This window comes from Falco peregrinus, chromosome 5 (assembly GCF_023634155.1).
Source record: "Falco peregrinus isolate bFalPer1 chromosome 5, bFalPer1.pri, whole genome shotgun sequence".
NCBI lineage: Eukaryota > Metazoa > Chordata > Aves > Falconiformes > Falconidae > Falco > Falco peregrinus.
Genome location: NC_073725.1, coordinates 36,429,432 through 36,441,548, shown reverse-complemented (window position 1 = coordinate 36,441,548; position 12,117 = coordinate 36,429,432). Strand labels below are relative to the sequence as shown.

At 42.4% G+C, this 12,117-nt stretch overlaps 1 protein-coding gene across 3 annotated transcripts in view; it reads right to left on the bottom strand.

Annotated features, from left to right (window-relative positions):
• The window catches only part of ICA1 (islet cell autoantigen 1), a 73,593-nt gene extending 63,356 nt beyond the window's left edge, over positions 1–10,237 (bottom strand). For all 3 annotated transcript variants that reach the window (XM_055803388.1, XM_055803389.1, XM_055803390.1), the window contains exon 1: positions 10,105–10,237. The gene's annotated coding sequence lies outside the window, so the exon portion shown is untranslated. The remainder of the gene's footprint in view (positions 1–10,104) is intronic.
• Between the last annotated feature and the right edge of the window lie 1,880 nt (positions 10,238–12,117).

The following is a 12,117-nucleotide window of genomic DNA, read 5'->3' as shown; positions in this document are numbered from 1 at the left end:
CTGGAAACCATACCCAGCCACATGAAAGACAAAAAGGTGAGTGGAAACACCCAGCATAGATTTATTAAGGGCAAATCGTGCCCGAGTAACCCAGCTGCCTTCTACTATGAGATAACTGCCTCTGGTGAATGAGAGTAGTAGATGTTGTATGTTGATTTTGGCAATGCCTTTGTTAGGTGTCCCATAGAATTCCTGCAGCTTCTTGTGGGACTACATTTGCAGCAGTGTCCAGTTTGGGGCTCTCCATACAAGAAAAACACTGGCATACCAGAGTGGGTCCACCAGTCAGGGTCTGGATCCCAAAACGTATTTGTTCTGCTATGAGACTACCCGGCTAACAGGAGGCCTTATTGCTGTCTACAGCTACCTAACGACAGGTGTACAGCAAACAGCCAAACTCTTCTCAAAGGTGCACACTGGAAGGACAAGTGGCCACAAACACAAGCAGGAACATGTGAAATTCCAACTTAACATAGGCAGGAAATTTTTCACCATAAGGCTGGTTAAGCACTGGAATAAGCTGCCCAGTGAGGCAAGCACTGGACATGGCCCTGAGCAATCTGCTCTAACTGGGCCTGGTTGAACAGGAGGCTGGATTATGTCCTTTCCAGTGCTCCCTTCCAGCCTATATGATTCTGTGAAAATCTGTACAATGTAAAAGAAGATGAGACTGGAGAGCAGCAAGTTTGCTACCATTGGTTTAATACAGAAGACTTTCCACAAGAATGGTGTGAATGGACAGAATAGCATTGCACCATTACCACTGTGGCTACACAAAAAAAAAAAGTATAGTATGTTTGCTTTCTAAGAGTTACCTACAATATTTTCATCTTTTAGTCATATTGCTTATTTTCATTGAGAGCTGAAACTTTTGACATTAACAGTTTTTATTCTTCAGATATTGCTACATGTACAATGTGAATTGTCCCTGCAGTCACACGGCCATAACTTACTTATTTTTATCATCTCTAACTTCACACGTTGTTACTGCCTATTCCAAGTCCAGGAATAAAAGAGGTTTAAGATACTGGTTGAACTGTAACAAAAGGCTTTATTAAAAGCATCTGAGATAGCTGAAAGCAGTGAGATTTTTTTAAAATAAAAAATCTCCAAGTCCAAGTCTAGCCACAAAAAGTGAGAGATGCTAATAAAAGGGTCTGGGAACAGCCCAGTGAACTATTCAGGATCTAAAAGGAACACTTCATAACCATGTAACAAAGAATCCCTACGGTCACGAAATGCTGGCCCTGAGGCTGCAGAGAGACCAAGGAATCATCACATAACCTTTGACTCCTTTAGGTTTCGAACTCTGTTATGCTTTTGAAGAACAAGATGTAAATGTCCCAACAGAGGTAACAAGAGTGTTGCTTTTTGCCAAAGCTGACAACAATGGAACACATGACACTAACTAGAGTCCACCAATAAACTGCAGTCAAACTTAAAATTAACCTGTTACCATACAGTTTTATATATAAAACCAAGCTTAATTGGCCACAAGGAGCTGATGAAAGAGACTTTTTCTTTTTTCTTCCCAGTGTATTAAGACTAAAAAGAAGAAAAATTTCAGCAAATAATATTATGCTGACACTCATTAAAAAAAAAAAAAAAAGCACCCACTGGAAAGCATTTTTATTGGGAAGTTTCCATTATCTTTGATGATAGGAAGTTATGCAACAGTTATGATCTCCATGACAGGCAGCCTTTATGTTGGCAACCCAAAAGGTAGGGATACTCTAAGATATGGCAGAGGGGGAAGGGAGGAAGCAAACATAAGTGATCTATAGCATGCTAGGGAAAGCAATGCTACATTTCAGCTCACTGTACACAAATCCATGTTTATTGCTGCACAGTGCTGTATCTAAGGTTTCCTGAAGAAGTCCACACACAGCTCTAGTAATTTTGCAAGTGTTTCCCAGTGTTTTGAGACAGATGCTACCTCAGTTTCAATATTAAACCCAAGCTGGCGCTCCTGCCCAGCACACAATGGAGCACAGCGCTGAAACATCCATTCACATATGGAACGAACTGTGTTCATAAACCCTGCCAAAACCTTGTAAATCCCTATCAAGTCCTCTGAGGAGCCACAAAGAAGCCTCAGCATTGTGTTCCACAAACCTCCTCGTCTGCAGAATGACACCAAAGAGGACTGGCACCACCTACCAGCCTGGACACTGTGAAATACAGCTGAACTGTTTCTAGACTGAGTCTGGCTTCAGAAGCGGTACAGCTGCATTCACGTAGTGCTCTGCCACAGCTAATAAAACATGCTGGATCCAAGATGGCCCTGCAAACAGCCAACCATGGCACCTCTGCATCTGTGGCAGTTTATCTGGGTTGTAGGCTATTGGCCCAGAAATTATTTCCACAGAAAGCCCAAATAGCTGGAATGCACACACAACTTGGTAATATTTCTGCTGTACTACATCACCTTGTCTTCCTACTGAGATAATTTTTTAGCCATGATGCTGGGATGAAACTTGATGGACAACACCCTCATTAGCAATATATTTCTATTCCTATGGAAAATCCTCCAATTCTCTATATTCGCCAAGACCATTTGCATACACCATCTACATTTTTCTATGCAAACAGGAAAATGCTTTCATGGTGTTTAGAGTGATTCAAGCTCCAGCATACCACAGGTTTACCTTCCAGATCATGCTCTGTATAACATATATACATGCTTGCTTATCTTTTTTAAAGCTGAACAACTTTATACAAGTAGTATCTGGAGATTATTCATAAGAAAAAGATGGTATGAGTACCTTCTCCTCAACAGCTAAACTGATAATAAACAATTCTGTATATCAATGTCATTCAGACAGTGTTTCTTTTCCAGTGAGTGTAATTATAAATACTGTCACATGGCAAGGTGAAGTTCAGACTTTAATGCTCTTCTAGGTTATGAGGAAATCAATTTTTTTAAAAAATAAAATCTTTTCCCCTAATTCAAATATCTCTCCTTGGCTGAGCATTATTTACAAAGTCCTTACTATGCTCTTAGCTTAGCTAACAGATCTTATAACCAGAGACAACAAACAGGAATCTTTTCAACTGTTAAGACTATTTAAAACAAACTGTTGATCTAATCACAACTTCTCAGAACCAAGACATGAGCTGCAATCCTTGCAAAAATGTTATATATGCTGATCTACAGATCATATTTAACATCCAAAGATGACCTAGTATAGTTATGTAGGAAGGCAGTAGACTGAACAACACATTCTTTTGAGATGCATCCAGAAACAACAAAAGGGAACTGAATGAGAAGCAGAGCAGAATTCAGCAACCCTTATGTGAAAGTAATGTGTTCATCAAAAAAAGATACAGAGGAGTCTGCACTTTCACTGACAGCACTGTCTTCTCAGTTTACTGTCCTTTCAAAGCAGCTAATATGTTTTGTGGTCCATCAAATCCCAAGAGACTCTCTACACCCTAAACCCCCTTCAGCTTGTAACTTCAAATATGGCAGAATCATGCATTGCAGTTGATTCACTTAATATAAAAGTTTTATTAAATCTAATAATCTTCCGGGAAACTTTTAATACAGTAATAGTAGAATGGTACTAAGTAACAAAAGATAGGAATTTTAAGGAGTTCTATCTGTAAAAGCTAAGTGTGATAGTTTCATTTATGTAAAATACTCTGCAGCAAAGAAAATGTGCTTGGGTGAGGGAATCAATGCCATCTGTGTCTCCAACAGCTCTTGGCTGACAACCTATCTCCCCCACCCTGCTCCCTGGAAGCTGTGATCAAACTGAATCAAGTAAATGGGCCTCCAAAGCAAGAAGCTGTCTCACTATGAAGATTAGGCATCGCACAGTTTTATATTCTCTGGTCTTCCTACAGAGACCATGGGCTTCAAATTGCATTTCACTTTGACCTGACCAGGCAAAGGAGAATAGGGCAGACTACTGATCTGAATTATGCATATTGTCAACACAGGAAAAGAGCAAAAACTGAAGTATGGGTCTATACAGGCATTCACCGTCAAGATTACACACAGACTTACAAATATTTCTACTCTTAACTACATTAATAGCTACCACTGAAATTCTGCTAAAATGACTGTCCTGTTTAAGTTACATCAGTGTGATGAATGACAAGATTTCATTTTTCCTCTAAAGCTCTTAATGCTCATCACTGATGTTCTAATCCTCCAGAATCATCCATACTTAGCTTTAAATCCAGGAGTATTTTCATGCTGTTAGACTACTCACTGATGCCGTTGTTTATTAATTCAAAAAGTTTATAGTATTGGTCTGCAAGTGCTGCATTAGCAGTTCCTTCCATCCACTACAACTTTTTGTCTATTCCTTTGTCTCAGACAGATCCACAGCTTTGCTACTTATCCTGTAAAGTGTGTATCTTACATATTATCCACAACTTCTCAGCAGAAATACTGCAGTCTTCCACGGGAGCTGTATCAACAGAATTACTCTTAAACTATTTCAGGAGCTGACATCTAGAAAGAAGTTTTGTATGTTCTTAAAAGAAGCACAGGGCAAAACAGCATCTGTTATACAGAGAAGGACTCCTGCTATATTCATACACCTTGGAGGTGCCAAGGGGTAAAGAAATTCATGCTGTTTGACCCCAATTATCTAACTGTGGTACCTAAATTACCATATAAGTCTCTCAGTACTAAGCCCCTGTGCAGATAGGGCGTAGAACCTCCATAAAGCAACTCTGAGCACCTGAACCAGAGCCTCACCACCACAAAGAAATGGTGGTTTCTGCTTGAAGCACCTGAACTGCACACGGCTAAATCGTGCATAACAGGCGCTTCTCTACTACTCCTAACACTGGGATTTCACGATGGTCTGTTGAATTACTGCGGGGGAAAAAAAGATTTAGCAGCATACTGAGTAACACATTATGCTTGGGACACAGCCACATCCCGTAAGCCCACTGGAACCAATTTTTTCTTTCACTGCAAGCACTTCTGGAACTAACGTTCCTATACACAATTTCTTCTATTTTCTTCTCTCTATCAAGGTTTATGAGACAGCCTAGCAGAAAGTTCATTTATTCCATTCCATTTATCCATTTGTCTTGATTCCTCAAAGGATCAACAACAACAAAAAAATCTGACACACAGAAAAAACCCAACCATGTACTCAAAACAGAAGAAGTACCACAGAAATTTGAGTCTGTTTTCCAAGGAGCTAGTTTGAGCCAATATAACACTCCCTTCTTTTTCAAGCTATTTTGTGTGGAGGACAAACCACAGTAACACAAGCAGGTATCTTAAATGACTGAGATTGTGTGATTAAGGATTTGCATGATTAGAAACCATGCAAAAGGCATGAAGAAATCTGGATGTTTTAGGTCTTCCTCCTATCATTTTGTAGCACTACCCAGGCACCTGTCTGCAAACAGTATATCCAACAAAGTGATTAGTAGTATTATTAACATTAAGTATATAATGACCTGTCTTTCACTGAACTGTATGCTGACTTAATATTCTCTACGCAGGGCAAATGACCAATAGCTACTGCAGAGAGTACTGCAATTTAATATTCATTAAATAATAACTGTATTATTCCAGTAACAATTACCATGCTTCTAAAGTTTCAGAATAGACAATTAACATAGGAAATTATTCTGCTTATTTTCCTGGTGTAGTCTAAACAGCGGGTGACTTTCAGGGCCCTGTTTCTTACGCTATGATTTAGTCTTTTATTTTTCTACTCCCAACTCTGACAAGTACAAGTTAATAGAAGACAGTGGCAGGTAAACAGAGCACATTTGAACACTGGGAACTTATTACTCATTTACACCTAGAACTTAAGAGCATCAATACATCTTAACTGCACTGGTTTTCAATACTCGAGCGGTTAGTTTTGGCCAACCCACGTTTTTAAAAACCTGGTTTTGCTCCTATGATGTGCAAGGATCAAGTCAACTGTTATTATTCCTATCTAAAAAACAATTTTGTGTCTATTTGGTACTATATGTATGTACAAAGACTATCAAGTTAAACTTACAGGCGTAATTGCTAGAATATAACATGTCTTGAAATGGCACTTGGAACTGGGGTTTTTTTCTTCACTTTTTAAACAGTTGAATGACAAATTCCTAAAACCAGCAGGTTATCTCAAAAAGACTGATAAGAATGGCACATGTAGTCACAATATAGTACAGTCTCTGAACAAAATATTCCAACTGTGAGGCTACCAGCATTTATTTGGAAGATTGATGAGCAAACAATAGCCCTTTCTAGATAAGTTAGCTTGCATGCAGAACTTCATCATTTACATACAAACACAGATAAAATAAAATTTACACATAAATTTTAAAGTCCTTTTCTAAATTATACTGATTTTTCAGCTGCTTATTGTGAAATAATATAAGAACTGCACATAGTATCAGTTTGCCCTCACATAACATCTTTTACTTGACTACTACTGTTCCACTTACATTTGTGAAGAACACTGAGCAAATGTCCTTAGGAAAGAACCAGATAAGTACTACATGCATTTTATGGATGAATAATTTGAATACAAGCTGTTGAGTGGCTGGTCTAACCTCACTCTGTAAATGAGCAAAGTTGGGGATATATGCAATACCGTATTTAATCTCATTCTAAATGCAGACTCGCTTCATGTCTCTGAAATTACTATCAGATTGTTTTGTATTACACAATAGTTCTCTCAGTTTAAAAAGCAGTATTTTTAAACTTAGTAGCCAAATACTATAAAAGAAAATGCCATATGGAACACCTGCTGTGTGCAGACTATAAAAGACAATATGAAGATGGTTTTTGTGACACATTCTACCCATATCTGTCTAGAGCCTTGACCTTAGGACACTTTCCGTTTGTAGAACCTATAAGAAAAGCAGTGGATGTACAAAAAAAGTCAGGAGCCTCTTTTCACATGTATATTACACTAAATATGAATAAATATGTTTTTAGAATTTCAAACTAATGGCTTTCTTGTTTACATACCCTATTTACTGACAGAGTCAACACTCTCAAGTTTCTCCCTCCCTCTTCCCTTTTCATCCATGCAGAAGCCAGGAAGCAATGCCATTGTACCTAAGGAGAAACAACGCTGTGGGAGCTAACAGGGGAAAATAATGTTCTCTAGATTCCCTCAGAAGATCATTTACATCTGTGGATAAGAGATTTGATTAACAAAACAGTTCTAGCATGCACAGCAACTACATTACACGATGATCTTCTTTCACTGCTCTCTGAGTAAACACCACAACCAATACAGGCTGTCTGTTCTTGACAGATGCACAGTCCACTCAACTTTTACAATACTGATCTCAGATCCTGGCACACCAGCTGACTGCTCCTAAAGCAGCGGCGATGCCTGTGAAGCTACTTGCAAGATGGACCCGACTACTATTTCAATGACTCAGAAGAGACAGTTCCCAAGGTTGACGTAAGTGATTGCATAACCGGTCAAAATGCCCCTCAGTTTGCCATGACTAACAATAGCCACAGGAAAAACTACCGTGTCACTGTTACTACTAGCAACACATAAAAGGTCAAATGTCTCTACTGTTCTTGACTGCTTTGATCTTTGCTTGACATTGTTCACTCTCTAGGCTTTTGTATTTTTAATGCTCCTGCATCACATGGTATAATTTTGTCTTTAGAGTGATTTTATGGTCGAAAAGTGGAAAAACATCTTGAAGAATCAACTACTTCAGAGCAACGCTGCTGGAGAAGATTTTGAAAAAAGTATTAAAAAAAAAAAAAGTCATTGAGGACATTTCTTGACTTCTAGTTTAGCTGAGATATTAGCACATTTTTTTCTGCCAACTCCTACCAACAGCTTTCAACAGTAGTTGAAGAGTGAAAAGAGCTGTTATTATTCGTTTCTTCCAGAAAAGGTTACTTAGGAATTCATCTGAACAATTTAGCAGCCCTGTAGAGTATGGGTAACAGAGAAGAACAGGCAAGATGGGTGGGCTTGAAAGTCTACTGAAGTGAAAAAAAAAGAAAACCCAGTATATTGGTTGAATTGTGTTGAACAATTCCTGTTCAACAGAAATTTTACTTTGCACTGATTGCCTCCACACCCCAATAATACAATCTTTTGAAAGAAAAATGTTAAAGAAACCCTCCTCCTTCCATACAGTCATAACTGGTGTTCTTGAACCTGCAAACTTTCAGTAACCTCCGTATTTGAATCTCAGCTCCCACAAACACAATGAAATAGATTGCCATTATCTAACAAGCACTTAATTCTTTCTCAATTAAGAAGGCAGCAAATTCAAGTTACCAGCATCTAACTCTTGAGTGCACTGAATCTTTCTGGAAATAACGTTTCACCCATAAAGTTCTGACAGTAAAACTTTAGAAACTCATTCAGACCAAGGGTTGGCAGCATTTCACTGCCACATCACCTTCCAGTAGAGCTTGCCATGGGAAAAAAGTGACTGGTTATACCAGTTATGGCAGTTTACCACTCAAAAGGTCTATGTGGCTTTACACTAAATTCCTTCTTCAGTGGTATTAACATAAATCTTAAATCATTCAGTCACTCAGTTTAAACCCATACGCTACCCTATTAAAACAGTAGTATAAAAAATTGTTGATGTCTAAATAACATGTTCCTGGACTTCATGCTAAGTACCACTAAGAACTGCAACTCCTAGGTCTGTGCCATGCACTGTCAAGCAGTGCTTGCACTCAGTCCTCCGGAACCCTGGATAGACAAAGTGGAAAAAGTGTGGATTACCAGAAAAATCAGATGAAAGACCATAACCAAACACAGCCTGCACTGCACACTCCAAAACCCAGCCTGCCATTTTCTCTGCCCAACACCTTGGAAAAGCTATCAAACACAGTTTTTTTCCTTACAGCAATGGCCTTGCCAGAGCAAAACACAAGAACAGTTTATTTCCAAGAAGTCTGCTCTGGAACAAGAGCCACAGCTGCTTTCTGAGACCCAAATCAAATAAAATCCACGCAGAAACGGAAAGAAAGAGGATAACAGAATGAAAACATGGGGAGAAAAAAACCCCAACAAACAGATGCTTCCTGGAAACAGTCACCTTGGTTTAAAGCAAGGCTTGCAGGCAGGGGCAAAATACTACAACCAATCAAACAGAACAACGCCACTGCCAAGCTTCCAAAACATGTACACAATGCAACTTGGGGGTAGGGTGTTAAGGGACACACTCCTGATATTACCTGATTCAGTTTCACACTTAGACATCTGAACTAAGGGAAATCTGAATTACTGCTTTACGAGGGTCCACGCACGACCTTGCGCCTGTCAGCGCTATGCAGAGCAGCATGGCACAGGAGACTGGCTTCCGTTTGGTGCTGAACATACACACAGTGACACCAACGAATCAAGAGAGCACAGTGCCCTTCACCCTTCCCTCTTGCTAAAAAACTGGCCTCACGTTTCAAGCAATTTTCTATCTTCCTTCTTCCTTCTAAACAACCAGAACACATAAGCAACGTTCGCATGCCAGCTGGATGGATGCAGAACAAACCTTATTACTAAGATGAACCTTTGACAAAACACAAGCTTTGAGCCCGAAGTTTGGGGATTTTGCAATTCACATCTCACCAGCTGTTACCGCCCCGGTGCCCGGTTCGGTAACTGACGTTACGCTACCACGGGAGGCCCGGCCGCCGCCAGCCGGCCCGAGGGGCAGGAGGGCCGCCGCGCCCCGGCCAGCGGCACACGCCGCCCGCCGCAAACCGCTGAGGAGAAGCCGCCGTTTCCCTCCCCAGCCTCCCCGCTTCCCGCGGGCGGCGGGCCAGAGGCGATGCACGGGAGGGAGGGGGGGCAGAAACGGATAAATGTCATAGTCATGGCGAGATAACCGCACGGCGGGAAAGGGAACGCAAGGCGAAAAGGAGGGGCAGATGCCATCTTGCGTCTCGCAAATTTCACCTCTGGACAGGTCCGGCCCTGGCTACACCCGCCGCCAAGCCCTAACGGGCGCCAGCGCCTCAGGCCCGGCCGCCGCGCCGCCTCCTCCCCCCAAGAGGCGGGCGGCCCGCGGGGGAGGCGGCGCCCACCCGGGGCTGCCCGGCACCGGTCGCAGCAGCCGCTGGCAGAACCCGTTTTCTCCGCCAGGATCCGGCACGGAGCCCAGCAAGTGCCCCCTTCCCGCACTCACCTTGCCCGCGGCGGAGGGGAGGGGAGGGCCGAGCCGGAGGCGCCGCCGCCGCCCCTCCAGGTGTTCCAGCGTCGTTGGCGTCACGGCGGCGAGCGGAGCCGCCTCTGCCGGCGCGGGCGGTCCCCGCAGCGGGGCGGAGCCGCCGCCCGCCCAGCCCCCGAGGCAGGAGGGCGGCGGCTGCCGGGTCCGTGGCGGCCGGGGCTCGCTGTTTCCTGGCGTTGGGCTTGGCCGGGCCGCGCTTCCTCCTCCTTCCCCGGCCTCGCTGTGAGGGAGGCCTCAGGGGAAGGCGGCGGGAGAGACCCCCCGGCCTCGGGCCCTTCCGGGGCTCCTCTCGCCGCCTCGCCCCAAACCCCGAGCCCTTCTCAGCCCCCGCCTGCTGTGGGCTGCAGGTGTCGCATCAGGGAATACTCGTTTTTATGTTTTGGCCGCTATAAATTGGTAGTTGCTGTCAAGGAAACTTGGAGAAAAAGGCCCTTTGGTGTAGCGGGCAGGTGGCAGTGTCAAGGGGCATTGGTTTGGAGCGAGAGTCAGAAACGAGCCATCTGGGATTTTGTGAGAGCTGTTTTGAGTAAAGTACTGAAGGTGGGTTTTAAGCTGATTTCAGAGCTTGAAATGTGGGGGGAAAGTTCACAGGTGGCATTTGAAAGCGATCTGTTGGATAAGTGGGAGTTAAAAGGAGAAATGGGGGAGCAGCAACATAGGGTGGAAAATTACCTCACCTGCATGTGGAAGTGTTAACTTCCCTGTACTGCATGTACGGAGAGCAGCAGTTTAAGCACAACACAGAGAACAAAAGCAGGAGTGGAGGAGATGAGGTTGAGCTGGTAGGGCCCCAGCAAAGGGTTGAAGAACAGTGGTAATGGGAGGAACTGTAGAAAATGAAAAGGGAAGAGAGGAGTGGAAATGAGGATAGTAGTGGGGCATCGTCTGCTGAACTTTGTTGAGGTCTGAAGTGCTCATGTTGGTGGCTGTCACAGTGTTTCTGTGAGACCTGGCCGAATGACTTCTGGAAGTTGCACGTGTAGGAGCGAAAATGCAAGGTGTTTACAGCAACAGGGACCTTACTGTGAGACAGTAGCTCTGAAAAAGACTTGGGATCCTAATGGGTAGGTAGCTAAGCATGCACTCCCAGAGCACCAAAGTCAAAAGGGATAATTTAATTAACAGCTGTATAACCTGAGGAATTTCAGGCAAGATTTGGGAGGTTTTATAATTTCCCTCATTGACACTGGTGTGACGACTAACAGCACGTTGTACCCAAGCATGATGTATGTAGCACAGACAGTATGCTGACAACCTGAATGGGTTTATGGCAAAGAATATGGGATTGTTTTCCAGAACTGCAGAAACCCTAATAGGATAGTCTGTGTGTTTAGACATAGTAACAGTAAGCAAATATTTTCATAGGAGACAAATCTTTTAATGGGGTCTTCAGTCTTGCAGAAAGAGGTATAGCACACTTCAGCAGCTGGAAGTTTGGTATACAGGAAACCTGATGTTAGATCTCATTTACCTTTAGATGTTGCACTGTAGACACTATTAAGCTGTTTTGACTATCTAGAGCTCTTTTTAGAGCAAATAGAAAAAGGTGTGATTGAGGGTGTGGTTTATCTGATTTATTTTAGTTGCTGATGAGAGTAATCATTCTCTGGGCATGAGTTCCCTTGATTATGAATGACTAACAGGCTCAGGTGTAAAACTTGCATTAGAGGTATTAATGGATTAGTCAAATGAATTCCAGGTATTGCTGGTTTTGAAAGAAAAAATGTTGATGGAGTTACCTCTTACCTCTCCAAAGGGAAGCAGTGCTAATAGTTAACAAAAGGTCTTTCTGTGGTGGATGAGGATCTGGGATCACTTTATCCAGGTCTGGCATTGCTTTTTTGGTAGTTTTTTCTTTGTAAGTGAACCTGAAGAACTCACTGTGTCTTTTAATGGGATTTATATGTGCAAATCTCCCAGAAGAGCGTGAAAAAAAGAAAATCTTACAGCATGTAAAGGAAGTACTTCAGC